Genomic DNA, 18,142 nt, shown 5'->3' on the forward strand with positions numbered 1-18,142 from the left:
CGGGCGTATTTGCATATCAGGTGAATGATTATATCGAATAGGCTGCGTGAGCGTTGGTTCTGCAGAAGTTGTTTTAGTTGTTGTCTGAGTAAGACATGTTATATACTGTATTTCTTTTAAGTGTGGATTCTCGCCAATACTGTGAGTAGATAATTATTTTCTATACAACCATAATGTTTTACAGTATTACTCCATGTGCATAACCGAGTTAAGTTGTTATCGTTCATTATTTGTAACGACAATGAATTCACTGTTTATAATTTCTCTTTGATATACAGCTTTGTCTTATTAGATAGCATACATGTTGAAGTTAGTTGTATCACATACCATGTTGAAGTTAATTGGATAACTTACCAGGTTGATGTGATTAGTAGTATGAAATTGGTGTATTGGATCCAGGGTTTGTTCCTGTTTAGAAAAATAAATGATACAGAGTAAATGCAGCCTCATCTTGCGTATTGTTTTGTTGCATGGGATACATGGCTTCACAAACCAAACCTTAATGGTCTAAACCTAGCAAATCAATATTAAGGATTCCCGAACCACGACATTTTAAAACCATCAACATGTTAAAAATTGCAATAAATAGCGGGTCCCGTAATTTCCCCTATTCTACACTGTAAGTAAGTAAGTAATATTTATTGCTTTCCAAATACAGTACAAATATATAAGACAGTATAATGTAAATGAAATAAAAAGAGAAACATTAAATATAAAAATACAAGACTAGACAAAAAAATAAGCATGGAAAGCAGGGGATGGCCCTTTAAGCCCAGAGGCTTGTTTCCAAAGGGGTATGTGATATGTATACAGATTACACTGTGTATACTATATATGAATCAAAATAGAATTCAGCAATAACAAAGTCTTCAGTTCAGGTCATAATGCCATAATCTTTTTCCGTGTGCAATATTCCAACGTATGACTTTCATGTGGCGTTTGTCGTGCGGATAACTAACTCGTCAAAGTGACGAGTTTCATGTCTAGTTAGTTATCCGCATTTAGCGGATAACTCCTTGTAACTGTCCTGTTTCATCATCTTTTTTTTTTTTTTTCTGTATTCTTCTTTCTTTCTGTCATTTTTGTGCAGAGCGTATCTCTAAAACGTGTTAACATAACATTTCATAACTTTGTCAACATATGAGCGTTCACGTGAAGTTGTGCACCTGCTATTGTAAATGACGTCAGAGTTGCGTAACATGACTTACGCGCGTTTTTACGAATTTCGCGTATTTAACGTAGATCAAAAACCATATAACAATTTAAATTGAAACTTAACAAAAGTTTAAGTTATATCTTGCGCTAACTGACTGTGAAAAAAAAATGGCATGTTTCACACGAAGTTACGCGCGCACGCGGGTTTAAAATTTTATAATGCGAAAAATTAATTTCTAATCAACTTTCTACGCGTTTCATGTCATTTTGAGCATGTAAAAAATTCCCACGTGCGCGCATTTTTTTACGCGCGTGGTGCGCACGTAGCGTTGAAAACAATTTTTTTCACGTGATTTATGTTTTTCCATCCTTTTCTAGTAATTTTACCAACTTTTGAACAATTTCGACTTAAAATTACGTCATACGGGCACTTCGAATTGGATAATTTACGTGTATTTTTGATGAAAAAGTTCAAAAAATCGTCAAAATTTGTCAAAATTATGCCCTTTTTTAAACATTCGTAGTTCCTAAACTAAACGGTGAAAGTTATTTTTATTGCACATTCTGGAAGTTGATGAGTTGTAGATTTTGGATCATGCATTAATATGGCTAACCGGACATTGTGACGTCACCGTATTGCCACGCGAATATAAACTATAGGATTTTTGTATCTTTCATCATAGCGCATGACATTTAATAGAGCGCATCTCCAATTATCTGTTTTCCATTTTTACCCCGATTTTTATATTATCTAGGTCAATCAACTATCTTCCGCATGAGTTAAAAATATTTTAATTTTTATGACGTCATCATGTCGAAAAATGTAAATAACGTGGGTCACTTAGTTTCATCTTTACAGGAAATTTCAATCTGTTATAGCTCGTCAGAATAAAACGTGATAATCATGATCAAAACGTTTTCTGGAAGCTATTGGATTGTAGATACGAATTCATGTAAACATTTTGCCAATCGGACGTTGTGACGTCATCATATGGCCAGTTGAATAAAAAAAGACGTATTTTCATATTTTGCGTAATAGTTCATCACATTTAAAAGGGCGCACATCTATATTTTACGTATTCAAATTTCTTCTACACGTTAACATGTGGTTGCTGAGATAATGTCCTTCCGAAATTGCTATCTTAGTGTTTCATTTTGATACCGTCGCCATGTTAAAAATAGGAATAAACGGGGGTCCCGTAATTTCACCTATTCTACACTGTATGTAACATGTATACAGATTATACCGTTTGCACTGTACATACTATATGACACAAAATTAACAGAATTCAGCACTAACAGCATATGATGTTCTTCAGTTCAGGTCATAATGCCATAATCTTTTTCCGTGCGCAAAATTCCAACGTATGACGTGCGCGTGGCGTTTGTCGTGCGGATAACTAACTCGTCAAAGTGACGAGTTTCATGTCTAGTTGGTTATCCGCAACTAGTAAGTTGCGGATAACCCTTGTTATTGTAAATATCTTTTTTCTTCATCTTTATTCTTCTTTCTTTCCCGGATTTTTGTGCGTCGCATATCTCTCATCCTTGTTAACATAAGATTGTATAACTTTGTCATAAGATTGACCTGTAGCTGTAGATGTGCAAGAAACTTCGTTATATGACTTTAGAGTCGCGCAGCGTAAGTTACGCGCGATTTTATGAATTTCAATGATTGGTCATAGATTATAAACCAAAAGTCATTTTATATTGACACTTGGTGAAAATTTAAGTTAAATTAAGGGCAAACTTTCTATGGATTAAAAGTGACATGTTTCACAAGAAGTTACGCGCGCACGCGCATTTAAAAATTAAAAATGCGCAAAATTAATTTCTAATCAACTTTCTACGCTGATCATGACATTTTGAGCATGTCAAAAATTCCCACGCGCGCGAAAAAAATTACGCGTAAGGTGCGCACGGAGCATGAAAATCATTTGCTTTTCTCTTGAATTATAATTTTACAGTCTTTCCTAGTTATTTTAAAAAAGATTGACATCATTTCAAATTAAAATGACGTCATACGAACACGTTGATTTACACCATTTGCGTGCGTTTTAGTTGCAAAAGTGACAACATATTGTCAAAATTAAGCCTATTTTTAATCTATTATAGCTCCTCAGGATCATCCACGACCCCCAATTTTTTAAATTTAATATGTAAGCAGATATGTTGTAGATATGAATTCATGCCGAACCTTTACCACTCGAATGTTATGACGTCATCGTATGGCCACACGAATGTAAAATATAGGATTTTTTACTCTTTCGTTATTGCTCATCACATTCAACAAACCGCATCTCGCTTATACGTATTCCATTTCCCCCGAAATTGTAATATTGTCTACGTCAATCAACTATCTTTCGCATGAATTAAAAATATTTTAATTTTTATGACGTCATCATGTCTAAAAACGTAAATAACTTGGGTCACTTATTTTCATCTTTACAGTAAATATCAATCTGTTATAGCTCGTCAGATTAAAAAGTGATAATCATGATTAAAACGTTTTCTGGAAGCTATTGGATTGTAGATATGAATTGATGTGAATATTTTGCCAATCAGATGTTGTGACGTCATCATATGGCCAGTTGAATTCAAAAAGTCATATTTTCATCTCTTGCGTCAAAGTTCATTGCGTTTAAACGAGAGCGCATCTCACTTTTACGTTCCCAAAATTCTTCAAATTTGTTTTAATGTAATTATTTAGATAATTATCTTCTAAAGTGGTTATCTTTATGTCAATTTGATGATGTCATCGTGTTAATAATTGGATTTAAAAGATGGGTCTCGTAATTCCGTCTATGCTACACTGTATATAACATATATACAGTTTATTCTGTAAAATACTGTAATATGGTGTATGCTACATAATAGGTACAATTCAACACTGTAAACATTTTTATTTCATGTCAAAGGATGGCATAATAATTGTCGAGGTTCATATAGTTTAAAGTACGTGCATGTTGCGTATGCGCGGATAACCCGAACTCGTCAAAGTGACGAGTTCAAATCTAGTTTTCATCTTCTTTCTTTCTGTATGATTTTTGTGTAACGCTTTTCTCTAAAACTTGCAAACATAACATTTTTTTAACTATGTTAACATTTTGACATTTATGTAACGTCGTCAAGCGAAGCTTTTCATGATGCTTACAATTGCGCAACGTGACATACGCGCGATTTAACGATTTTCTCGTATTTAACATAGCTCGACAACCAAATAACATTTCAACTTGAAACTTTGCAAAAGTTTAATTTATATTATGCGCTAACTTTCTGTGGAAAAAAAATTGCGTGTTTTACACAAAGTTACGCGCGCACGCGCATTTAAAATTTCAAAATGCGCAAAATTAATTTATAATCAACTTTCTACGCGTTTCATGTCGTTTTAAGCATGTCAAAAATTCCCACGCGTGCGCACATTTTTACGTGTGCGGTGCGCACGTAGCATTGAAAACGTATTTTTTTCGCGTGATTTATGTTTTTCCAGCCTTTTCTAGTAATTTTACCAAATTTTAAACAATTTCGACTTAAAGATACGTCATACGAGCACGTCGAATTGGACAATTTGCGCGCGTTTTTTATGAAAAGGTTAAAAAATTCGTTTAAAATATGCCTTTTTTTAAACAGTCGTAATTTCTAAACTAGACGGTCAACTTTTTGTGGATGGCATATTCTGGAAGTAGATGAGTTGTAGATATCGTATCAGGTATTAATATGGCTAACCGGACATTGTGACGTCATCGTATGGCCACGCGAATATAAAATTTAGGATTTTTGTATCTTTCGTCATAGCTTACCACATTGAATAGAGCGCATCTCCACTTATCCGTTTTCCATTTTCACCCCGATTTTGATATTGTCTAGGTCAATCAACTATCTTTCGCAGGAGTTAAAAATATTTTAATTTTTTTGACGTCATCATGCCTAAAAATTTAAATCACGTGTGGCATTAATTTCATCTTTACAGTAAATTTTAATCTGTTATAGCTCGTAAGAATAAAATGTGATAATCACGATTAAAACTTTTTCTGGAAGCTATTGGATTGTAGATACGAAACTATGTAAAAATGTTGCCAATCGGATGTTGTGACGTCATCATATGGCCAGTTAAATAAAAAAGGTCGTATTTTCATCTTTTGCGTCATAATTCATTACATTTAAAAGAGCGCGCATCAATATTTCACGTATTCAAATTTCTTCTACACGCTAATACGTTGTTGCTGAGATAATTTCCTTTCGGAAATGCTACCTTCGCGTTTCATTTTAAAACCGTCAACATGTTAAAAATTGCAATAAATATCGGGTCCCGTAATTTCACCTATTCTACACTGTATGTGATATGGATACAGATTATACTGTGTATACTATATATGAATTTAAATAATAAAATTCAGCAATAACAACACATCATATTCTTCAGTTCAGGTCATAATGCCAACGTGAACACTTCCTTTTGTCCTCAACCTATCCCCTTAATGTTAATGTTGCACCACTTGCGCGGCGGAAAACCAAACTCGTCAAAGTGACGAGTTACATGTCTAGTTCTTCTTTCCTTCCTTCCTTTTTGTGAGTCGTGTTCCTCTAAAATGTGTAAACATAACATTTCATAACTTTGACAACATATGGGCATTTACGTGAAGTTGTGCACCTCCTATTTTTGAATGACGTCATAGTTGCGCAACGTGACTTATGCGCAATTTTATGAATTTCAATGATTGATCATAGATTAAAAACCAAAAGTCATTTAGTATTGACACTTTGACAAAATTTAAGTCATATCAGGGGCAAACTTTCTACGGATTAAAAATGGCATGTTTGACAAGAAGTTACGCGCGCACGCGCATTTAAAATTTCAAAATGCGCAAAATTTATTTCTAATCAACTTTTTACGCGTTTCTTGTCATTTTGAGCATGTCAAAAATTCCCACGGGCGCGCAATTTTTTATGCGCGCGGTGCGCACATAGCGTTAAAAACATATTTTTTTCTCTTGAATTATATTTTTCAAGCCTTTCCCAGTGATTTTGAAAACAATTTAGACCTTTTCCAGTTTAAATAACGCCATACGAACACGTTGAATTAGACAATTCGTGCGCGTTTTTTATGAAAAAGCTTAAAAAATCGTCAAAATTATGTCTTTTTTTAAACAGTCATAGTTTCTAAAGTAAACCGTTAACCGTTTATTTTTATTACAAAATCTAGAAGTTGATGAGTTGTAGATATCGGATCATGCATCAATAAGGCTAAAAAAACATTGTGACGTCATCGTATGGCCACACGAATGTAAAATATAGGATTTTTGTCTCTTTCGTTATTGCTCATCACATTCAATGGAGCGCATCGCGCTTATCTGTATTCCTTTTTCTCCTACATTTATATATTGTGTAGGTCAATCAACTTTCTTTAGCATGAGATAAAAATATTTTAATTTTTATGACGTCATCATGCCTAAAAATTTTAATTACGTGGGTCATTAATTTCATCTTTACAGTAAATTTTAATCTGTAATAGCTCGTAAGAATAAAATGTGATAATCACGATTAAAACGTTTTCTGGAAGCTATTGGATTGTAGATACGAATTCATGTAAACATTTTGCCAATCGGATGTTGTGACGTCATCATATGGCCAGTTGAATAAAAAAAGTCGTATTTTCATATTTTGCGTAATAGTTCATCACATTTAAAAGGGTGCGCATCTATATTTTACGTATTCAAATTTCTTCTACACGTTAATATGTTGTTCCTGAGATAATTTCCTTCTGAAATTGCTATCTAAGTGTTTCATTTTGATACCGTCGCCATGTTAAAAATTGGAATAAATGGCGGGTCCCGTAATTTCACCTATTCTACACTGTATGTAATATGTATACAGCTTATACTGTTTGCATGTATATACTATATGACACAAAATTCAGCACTAACAGCATGTCATATTCTTCAGTTCTTGTCATAATGCCATAATCTTTATCTGTGTGCAATATTCCAACGTATGACGTGCACGTGGCGTTTGTCGTGGTGCGGATAACTAACTCGTCAAAGTGACGAGTTTCATGTCTAGTACTGTTTGCATGTATACACTATATGACACAAAATTCAGCACTAACAGCATGTCATATTCTTCAGTTCTTGTCATAATGCCATAATCTTTATCTGTGTGCAATATTCCAACGTATGACGTGCACGTGGCGTTTGTCGTGGTGCGGATAACTAACTGATCGTCAAAGTGACGAGTTTCATGTCTAGTTGCTTTTTTATTTTGTATCTCCATAGAGTTCCAGCCATTCCCACAACATTGTCATTTTTCAGTAATTTTCCTTTCGATTTATAATAGTAATCCTACTGTTATAAACACTCTTGAATTATATATTCTAGTCTGGACCTTTTTACTTGTTTATACTTCTAGAATGGAATTTTATGTTTTGCTGTAATGAATTGATATTCACTTTTAAAACCAGTAGTGCGATACTGAAAGTGTAAGAGACAGATAATAGTAGCCTAATGTGTATAATGGTTGGTTGGCGCCCTCTCTTTCGAGTGGTTGTAATACTTTTTCCCGATTCAACGTACCGGTATCATATCAGAATACGTATAACCATCATAGCGTGGCTTTTGTTATTTTGAATCTTTATTTTTACGTTATTTTATATTTTTTATTGTTGTAGGATGCATGCATGTAAGAACTTATCAGATTTTGTAAATCCACAGTGCTGGTTTTGTTACATTTTTTTGAATAAAGTTACCTATATATATATATATATCATAGCGAAATATACAAAAGTCAAATAATGCCGATATGTCGAATGTGAAGGAGGACCTCATCAGCCGAATTCGAGATGATACTACACAAGTATTTATTTAGAAAAAATAACGACTATAAATGTATCTAGTGTATATAAATGTATCTGTTATACAATGGAGGTATAAAATAAGTACGGTATTTTATACCTCCATGGTAATACACAGCGTCACACACATGTCACATGTGGTATCAATAAACAACCATACAAATATCATAATAATACGTGTGTAGATATAGTTCCGAGAATCTGGTGTGATAAACATATTCGCGCACACGGGCCACAGTGCGGTGTTCGATATTTTAAAGTTTAATGAAAATATTGATAGATTAATTCATTGGATTTATAGGCCCATTCATAATTTGTTATTGAATTTTATAGATGATTATAAATACCAGATATATGTAATATAAATAGAGATTCATTTTAGAATATTTACATAGAGCTTAATCACGTCTTTTCATCCACTTGAATACTCTGAAACAAAATATTTGCCCTTTGATTGCAACAAATAATTAAAACGTAAAAATTTCAAAGAAATTCTGATTCATTATCAAATTCGCTTACGAATATATGTTATTTGATCTGAGTGTTATATTTACGTTACCGGTGGAATTTTCTGCCTAATACTATTTACAATATTATATTTTTATTAATAAAGTGTACGGAATGTAATTTAGTTAGAAATACATCACGCTGCGTTCAAATAGACCAGCAATTCGAAATTAATCGTGACGTCATACGCCGAAAGAAAATACGTATGTGAATGATTGTTTATTAAAAATCATGTAAGAAGAAAAAGTCGTCAATAAATGATTGCCGTAGTAAACTTCAAGTGATATACCAATTAAGAATAAACCACAATTAGTTTAAACCAATAATACATAAAATGAATAATATAACCACACCCTTCTTACACAGTTATGATTGTGTCGTGAGATGGTTTCCCGAATGATCGTAAAATCAAGACGGTACTGGGTATGACCAACTACCGTTCTTGTCACCAACTAGCCATCCATTCATAGAAGTACAGTTTAAATATTAACATAGGCCATAAAATGTCTTTCCTTGTTTGATATGACAATTTCACTCTAAAGAATGTATTTTGTCAGTGTTGGCGCACCATATTACGAACTATTTTGTACTGGGACTGCGTGGTGCGTGGTGCTAAGAACCAACATTGTTTCTGCTTTTTTCTAGTTAGTTATCCGCTTGGTAGAGCGGATAACTCCTTGTTATTGTATGGGATCAATATTTTTTTTTGGTTATCCGCACTTGGCGGATAACCCCTTGTTATTGTCAGGATCTTTTTTTTTTTTTTTTTTTTTTTTTTGGTTATCCGCAACTTAGTTGCAGGATAACCCATGTGATTGTAATTTTTCTATGTTATTCTTCTTTCTTTCCCTGAATTTTGTTGGCAGCGTATCTCTAATTCTGGCCAACATAAGATTGTGTAACTTTGTCATAAGATTGACCTGTAGCTGTAGATGTGCAGGACGTTTCGTTTTTTGACTATAGAGTTGCGCCGCGTAAGTTACGCGTGATTTTGTGAATTTCGCGTATTTACCATAGATTGAAAACCAAAAAAACAATTTAAATTGAAACTTGGCAAAAGTGTAATTTATATCATGCGCTAACTTTCTATGGATTAAAAATGGCACTTTTTACCGAAAGTTACGCGCGCACGCGCGTTTAAAATTTCAAAATGCGTAAAATCAATTTCTAATCAACTTTCTACGCGTTTCAGGTCATTTTGAGCATTTCAAAAATTCCCACGCGTGCGCAATATTTTTACGCGCGCGTGCGCACGTAGGGCAAAAACATGTTTTTTTTGCTTGATTTTTGTTTTTTCAGCCTTTTCTAGTAATTTTACCAACTTTCAAACAATTTCGACTTAAAATCACGTCATACGAGCACGTAGAATTGAACAATTTGCGCGCGTTTTTGATAAACAATTTCAAAAATTGGTCAAAATTATACCTTTTTTTAAACAGTCATAGATTCTAAACTACATGGTCAATTTTATTTTTTTTTACATATTCTGAAAGTAGATGAGTTGTAGATATAGAATCATGCATCCATTTGGCTAACCGGACATTGTGACGTCATCGTATGGCCACTCCAATATCAAATATAGGATTTTTGTCTCTTTCGTCATAGCTCATCACATTTAATAGAGCGCATCTCTACTTATCCATATTCCATTTTCCTCAATTTTGTAATATTGTCTAGGTCAATCAATTATCTTTTACATGATTTACCATTTTTAAAATTGTGATGACGTCATCATGTTCAAAAGCGTCAATAACTTTGGTAACTTATTTTCACCTATTCTGCACTGTATGTAGTACGTATACAGTATATAGTGTATACCGTATATACTCAGACGTGAAGCAAAATAGAGGGCACACTAACACTTTTTCAATGGCATAATCGTTTTTCTGCGCGCAATATTCTAACTTATGTCGTGCGCGTGGCTTTTGCGCTGTGGATAACCTAACTCGTCCGTAGTGACGAGTTCAAATCTAGTCTGTATTATTCTTGGATCCTTCCTTCCTTTTTGTGAGTCGCGTTTCTCTAAAATGTGTAAACATAACATTTCATAACTTTGACAACATATGGGCATTTACGTGAAGTTGTGCACCTCCTATTTTTGAATGACGTCATAGTTGCGCAACGCGACTTACGCGCAATTTTATGAATTTCAATGATTGATTATAGATTAAAAACCAAAAGTCATTTAGTATTGACACTTTGACAAAATTTAAGTCATATCAGGGGCAAACTTTCTACGGATTAAAAATGGCATGTTTCACAAGAAGTTACGCGCGCACGCGCATTTAAAATTTCAAAATGCGCAAAATTAATTTCTAATCAACTTTTTATGCGTTTCTTGTCATTTTGAGCATGTCAAAAATTCCCACGGGCGCGCAATTTTTTACGCACGCGGTGCGCACGTAGCGTTAAAAACATATTTTTTTCTCTTGAATTATATTTTTCAAGTCTTTCCTAGTAATTTTGAAAACAATTTAGACCTTTTCCAGTTTAAATAACGCCATACGAACACGTTGAATTAGACAATTCGTGCGCGTTTTTTATGAAAAAGCTTAAAAAATCGTCAAAATTATGTCTTTTTTTAAACAGTCATAGTTTCTAAAGTAAACCGTGAACCGTTTATTTTTATTACAAAATCTAGAAGTTGATGAGTTGTAGATATCGGATCATGCATCGATAAGGCTAAAAAAACATTGTGACGTCATCGTATGGCCACACGAATGTAAAATATAGGATTTTTGTCTCTTTCGTTATTGCTCATCACATTCAATGGAGCGCATCACGCTTATCTGTATTCCTTTTTCTCCTAAATTTATATATTGTGTAGGTCAATCAACTTTCTTTAGCATGAGATAAAAATATTTTAATTTTTATGACGTCATCATGCCTAAAAATTTTAATTACGTGGGGTCATTAATTTCATCTTTACAGTAAATTTTAATCTGTAATAGCTCGTAAGAATAAAATGTGAAAATCACGATTAAAACGTTTTCTGGAAGCTATTGGATTGTAGATACGAATTCATGTAAACATTTTGCCAATCGGATGTTGTGACGTCATCATATGGCCAGTTGAATAAAAAAAGTCGTATTTTCATATTTTGCGTAATAGTTCATCACATTTAAAAGGGTGCGCATCTATATTTTACGTATTCAAATTTCTTCTACACGTTAATATGTTGTTCCTGAGATAATTTCCTCCAGAAATTGCTATTTAAGTGTTTCATTTTGATACCGTCGCCATGTTAAAAATTGGAATAAATGGCGGGTCCCGTAATTTCACCTATTCTACACTGTATGTAATATGTATACAGATTATACTCTTTGCATGTATATACTATATGACACAAATTGACAGAATTCAGCACTAACAGCATATCATATTCTTCAGTTCTTGTCATAATGCCATAATCTTTATCCGTGTGCAATATTCCAACGTATGACGTGCACGTGGCGTTTGTCGTTGTGCGGATAACTAACTCGTCAAAGTGACGAGTTTCATGTCTAGTTTATATTTAAAGCGGATGTACACAGAAAATGTACTTGTATTAGCTTTTACCTGTTATCGAACATCATTCAAATCGTGTCCCTGTGGAGTACAAATTAAAAACTAGACGTCATCTTAGTAATCGCAAGTAAATAGTAACGCACTCAAGATCGTGCTTCTGTGACGTCAACGCGTAACACAAATGTACGCAGTGACATATACATCGTGAGCTTGTATAAGCAACATTAATAGAACGCGATCGGAAATATAATCGTGATGCTCGAACATGTATTGTCGGAAACTCTGTTTTTATTAAAGACTTTCATGCCTCGTCATCATTCATGTTTTACAATAACGGCGGTATTAACTAGGCCCTGTTTCTTATCGTCGGGTTTGTTTTTTTCCCTCGAGCCAATCGGTTCAATATTGCTTAACTGAAATGACGTATGCAAATTCCTCCGGCAACCATAAGTTGAATTTGGAGCAAATATACAAAAGGCGTCAGTAGGCTTATATAAGATGATTACTTAATTTGGCAGTTTGAATGGGCAGTAATTAATTTCGCTTATGTAATGTTCGTTCTCTAATGACCAGGTTAACAAATTTGCATCAGCTCTAAAGTATCATTCTTACTCGATCATTGAAGACCCGACGACCCCACTTGGGCGCAATACAAGGACGTATGCTTTGCGCCTAAAACTACGTTGCGTCCAAATGGGACCAAGCTTAAATAAAAGTACTTTTCCTTCACGCTATAAGTACTGCTAATTCACCCTTTAAGGCCAATTTACACAGACGACGTGCGGTAACGGTAAGCGGAAAACCGCGTAGCCTGTCCCACGTAGAACCTGACCTATTTATGAGCGGCAAACGCTCGTCCGTTCCGCGTTCTGTGTAAATGGTGGTCATAAGAAACATAGATTGTATATTTTTATTACCGTTACTGCTCGTCTGTGTAAATTTTTAGTAATTGCAATACAATATATATATTTAATCGTTTGATAATATTATGATCACTCGTCACATTGGCATCTTCTGTATATTACGTTAAATATTCAGGTGTTGAAACGTTTTTAGCCGTTTTTTTTATTTTATAATCAGTGCTAATGAGTACTGTGTCAGTATTATGCAATTCTGGTCGCTGCTACAGCACTGTGTTGTTTTTAATAATTTGTATAGTTATATAGGTTACGTATTACATCTCAGTGACACCCAAAAAGACTTTTTTTACGCGCGCGTATCAATTTCGCTCTGGTTGATTTGTTGGTGTGTTATTTTATGAATTACGTATCTATAAAACATTTTAAATAACTGATACTAACTAATTCCAACCAGTAATCTAATATTTGTCTGATGCCCTTCTATTAAGCTCTGTTTACACTATCAAACAAAAAAAGTGTGATGTACCCAAATATGGTAGTGATAATTATGCCCAAATGTGGTAGTGATATGAGATCATCATGTCCATATACGGGCACATCACTTTTTTTCACATAAAGTTTGATAGTGTAGACAGAGCTTAAGTCGGATACTTGTACATATTTTACGTTTCCCCGTGGATTCAACAGCCGACAAACCCACTTCTGCGTTCACTCATAATCCAGATTGATCATTTTCCATTAATGTTATGAGGATGTGTTCATCGAATGCTGCCTCAGGCGCACCCATTTTGCTTTTCTCTGAGTGGAATTCAAAAGAAATAATTCGATCATCTATTGTCGTATCATTATCATTCTATACTAAAAATGTGTAAAGTTGAATTCGTTCTACGTAATAGCATCGCTATTTAATTAATCAAATCGCAGAAATAACCGACATTTGCACATGCCGGTGATGGCTGTGAGCAGAATTCGTGAATTATTTTCTCAATATCTAAAGAGCGATCATAAGTATTGAAACCCTTATAAAAGGATTTATGTTCGGCATAACTATTATTAAAATGTAATCAATCAGTTGATAAATTATGGGTTCAAAACCAACAAATGTTTTCAATATCCAGTTTGGTTCAAACTAAAGGTCTGTCTACACTCTATCGTCGGTGAATTTATCAATTTCTCTGTTTAAAGCTCTGTCTACATTTATCAAAGTTTATGTGACAAAAAAAATGTGATGCGCCCATATATGGACGTGATGATGTCATATCACTACCATATTTGGGCATATCACTACCATATTTGGGTACATCACACTAGTTTGTTATAGTGTAGACGTCGCGTCCTAGAGTGGGAAGCTCAAAAACCTATTCTAACGCATGTAGAATTCGTTTTTTAAAATATTAATTACATAACATTTGAACGGATTTATATGTTTATCCACACATGTTTATAATATCAAAAATGGATAAATGCCAAACTATCTTCCGAATTGCATTGGTTTGCTGTGACGGTCAAACTCCGGTTTACCAAAATATTAATGTTTACTACGACATGGGTTATGAGTTGGGTAGCCGAGTGGTTAGGACACTTGACTGTCATACAGATAGACCCGGGTTCAATTTCCGACAACTCCCAGTCCACTCAGCTGTAAATGAGTACCTGGTTGAAAAAGAAGGCGTGGAAAGGAACTGCTCACCCTTCCACATAATTCTTAGTACAATTGACTCCTAACAGCTCATTCCCCTACGTTCAGAATGAACACGGGACTCGCCTTTCCTTCCTACGACATGACGCTTAAAATAATAATGTTTGCGGTTCTATTAATTGAGGAGACGGTTTGTTATGATTGAAGCGTTTTCGATCAATATGTACAAATCTGAATATTATTCAACACTCAGCAATTGTAATAATAATAACCCTATTATTTGGAAACTCCAGGTTGACTATTATTAATTATTTTAACGCATTCGATTCTCTTAGTAAACGCTATTTGTATTGTAAACATACCCTATACATCTCGTTTAAGTTTTGTTCATTTTGACCAAAACAATCTACCTAAACGCGTTTATGTTGTATTGCTTATCATGACCAAAATAATCTAGCTAAACACGTTTAACTTCTGATCATCATGACCAAAACAATCTACCTAAACGCGTTTAATTTTTGTTCTTCGTGACCAACACAATCTACCTAAACGCGTTAAATTTGTATTGTTCATCGTGACCAACACAATCTACCTAAACGCGTTTAACCTCTATTGAATGTACATCTTGGTCTGAAAAGCTAATAGGGCCTACATAAAGTCTGTTGTTCGCCAAAACCAACACAATCTACTACCTAAACGCGTTTAACCAGGGAAGTTTCTTTTTCCTGGTTTAACTTCGTATGTTCACAAACAAACGTTTAGGTTTTTCCAGCACATGCAGCAGCCGAATGTCTCATCATTGATGAAATATGCTTTTTATCGACCATGTCTTTTGAATGATTAACTGCATTTCCTGTTTTTAACTGGACAATATTCCAATTACCTGCCGTGTATTACACTTGTCAGGAAATTTGTAATTGACTACATCAACATTTGTTCTCTGATGATGCGAATAGCCCTAAGGGAGTCAGCTTCAAATGAGACCCGGCTGCGTCTCTTGATTTATTTCATTTGGAGAAAAAGGCGCGCACCTGCAGTCGCAACTCCTGTAGGGGCTGGCTGCGCTCTTTCATTATCAGGCCTTGTAACAAGTACAAGTACTGTAGTGCAACACTCCTGTGCCTGTACGGATAATCATGGAGTAAGTAATTACTCCATCATGGAGTAAGTAATTACTCCATGTGATAATCAGAAGGTCTAACAGCACCTTAGCCGTGTGTGCATCGTGAGTAGCACACACAACGCATCATAAGACGGTCTTGCAACGTTTCTAGTGCATCATGATCGGGTATTTAGCGCGTCGTTGTTATGCTAATGATGATTAATAATTATTAGAGTGTATAATGTTTGTTTCGGATTTCACATCACGTCGTTCCCGTAGGCCTAATATTTCTATATTGACATAGTTTCTGGAGTTTTTTTTTATGATGAACCTCGGAGCTTTCGTTAATATATCAAGTTACCGACGTTGGTGTAATCTTCATTTTCACACTTTATAGTCAAACTGTTAATGATGTGACCGGTCGTTGCTTTCAAACTGTTAATGATGTAACCGGTCGTTCGTTTCAAACTGTTAATGATGTGACCGGTCGTTCGTTTCAAACTGTTAATGACGTGACCGGTCGTTGCTTGCATCGACGAAAACGCTCGTCACAACTAACTTTATCCCTATTCAATGTCGTAATCTTTGAAACAACAATTATGCCAGATTGTTACAAAATTATGCCAGATTTTTTAGAAAATATGCCAGATAATATGCCAATTCGCTGTAAAAATGCTTTTTTCAATTTATGCCAGATTATGCCAGATTTTCTAAAATTATGCCTAGCATAAATGCTAGATGCCAGATGGGTCAAAATTATGCCAGACGGCATAATTATGCCAGATTTGGCCACTATGGTAACGCGAAACAGTCGCGTTGAACCGCCTTAGCGTCAACCTTCGTCGGTTTCGTCAACTCTGTAATTCGTATTGCGTCATCTATGCATTTTCATTGAAATAACAATCTACTCCATACAAACACAATATCCCAATTCAAACATGAAATAATAATAATTACAACAATAGTACAATCATAAATTAATGATGTGAATGTTGAATGCCGTCAGCCGTCTCTGTTCTAATTTCTTAAACCTAGACATGCACAATCAACAGCAATATTACACCAGCTTGCAATAGCTTTTTAAAAAGAAGAGAACAAAATATGCACTATTATGAATAAAGGTGACTTTATTGGAGCGTGTCAATTCACAGTATCCAATATTGTATGGAACGCCGATAACCTAACGACAACATCAAATATGTATTATTTTTATTGAAAAAGTTACTAACCTATCAACCATAACATATGAAAGCACTACTGATTGATTAATTGGCCTGATGTTTTTCCTACTCTGACGTAACTGTACGTACGGTATGTATTTACTCGGTACATTGAGCGACACAAACAAATTGCTCTCAAAATGTACTTGGTATGGACTACAGTACAATTAAGTCAGTTTTGGGGCAAACTAACTGACCAATTAACTTAGATCCCGGATGCAAAACTATATCGATCCATCGCATCGTTTTGCGTTGCGCTTACGTTATTGTGTTACGTCAGACTGAGAACCAATGCCATCAGCCTGTGAGGAGATATTGCAACCCACCAATGTGCTACGTCATTTTAAGTACAGTATTACAAACAACATTATAATACATTGACACGTACAAACGTGCCGTAAGCCATTATTTACATTTTTAAATAAATATACAAATTACCTTTATATTAATAATATTGCATGTTATAGACTTTACAATAAGACATTTTTCCTCTACTAAATATAAAACTCTACCTGAACTAGTAATAAGTCGAACACTGTACTCTGCTATAGCGAGCAATCTCGTTCGAGTTTGTGGCCTATTTGATACACTTCGAGTAGCAGCGCAATAAAACAATACACTATTTTATTAGATATTGTTACCTGGTTATAAATATTTTGTACTAACTCATGGAGAACAAACACCGCCAGTGTGAACGGAGCATTACAACTGCCACTCGGAGTGCATTTACACGACTCTACTTGCTCGCCACAGCACAGCTAACGTTCTGATTAAAGCAACATATCGGACGCTTACAGTCGAAGTTTTAGAGTACAGAAATTTAATTAAATTTCAATGTGAAAAATGATTGAACATTAATTACTAATAAGAGGCCTACAACAAAATTATATTCGATCATTCATTCCAATATTGAACGGAGCAGTCTTAGTTATCGACGTCAAACAGTCTCACGTTAATGGTCTTTGGTCTCTGTTTGTCGGTCGGTCCCTTTGTCGATCTGTCTCAATCGCATCAACTGTCGTGAAATTCATTTTTAAAGTTGACCGATACTTTATAATTGTGTTTACTTTAACTCGTGTTCGATTAAAAGTGTACCACTTCGCAAGGGGTGTATGTGTGTGGTTGTAAACTAAATACGGATTATTTCACTGGAGGTCAGTATAACACGTATGCGGATATTAGAGATAAGGCTTGGGTAGGGGTGATGTTTGTAACTAGTGCAGTGCAATTTAAAGTTTTATGTTATTTATAACATACTTTTATGTAATTATATCGTAATGATCATGGGGATAGCACTGCGTTGGA

The sequence above is a fragment of the Antedon bifida genome, chromosome 4 (genome assembly GCF_963402885.1).
Source record: "Antedon bifida chromosome 4, ecAntBifi1.1, whole genome shotgun sequence".
Taxonomy (NCBI): Eukaryota; Metazoa; Echinodermata; class Crinoidea; order Comatulida; family Antedonidae; genus Antedon; species Antedon bifida.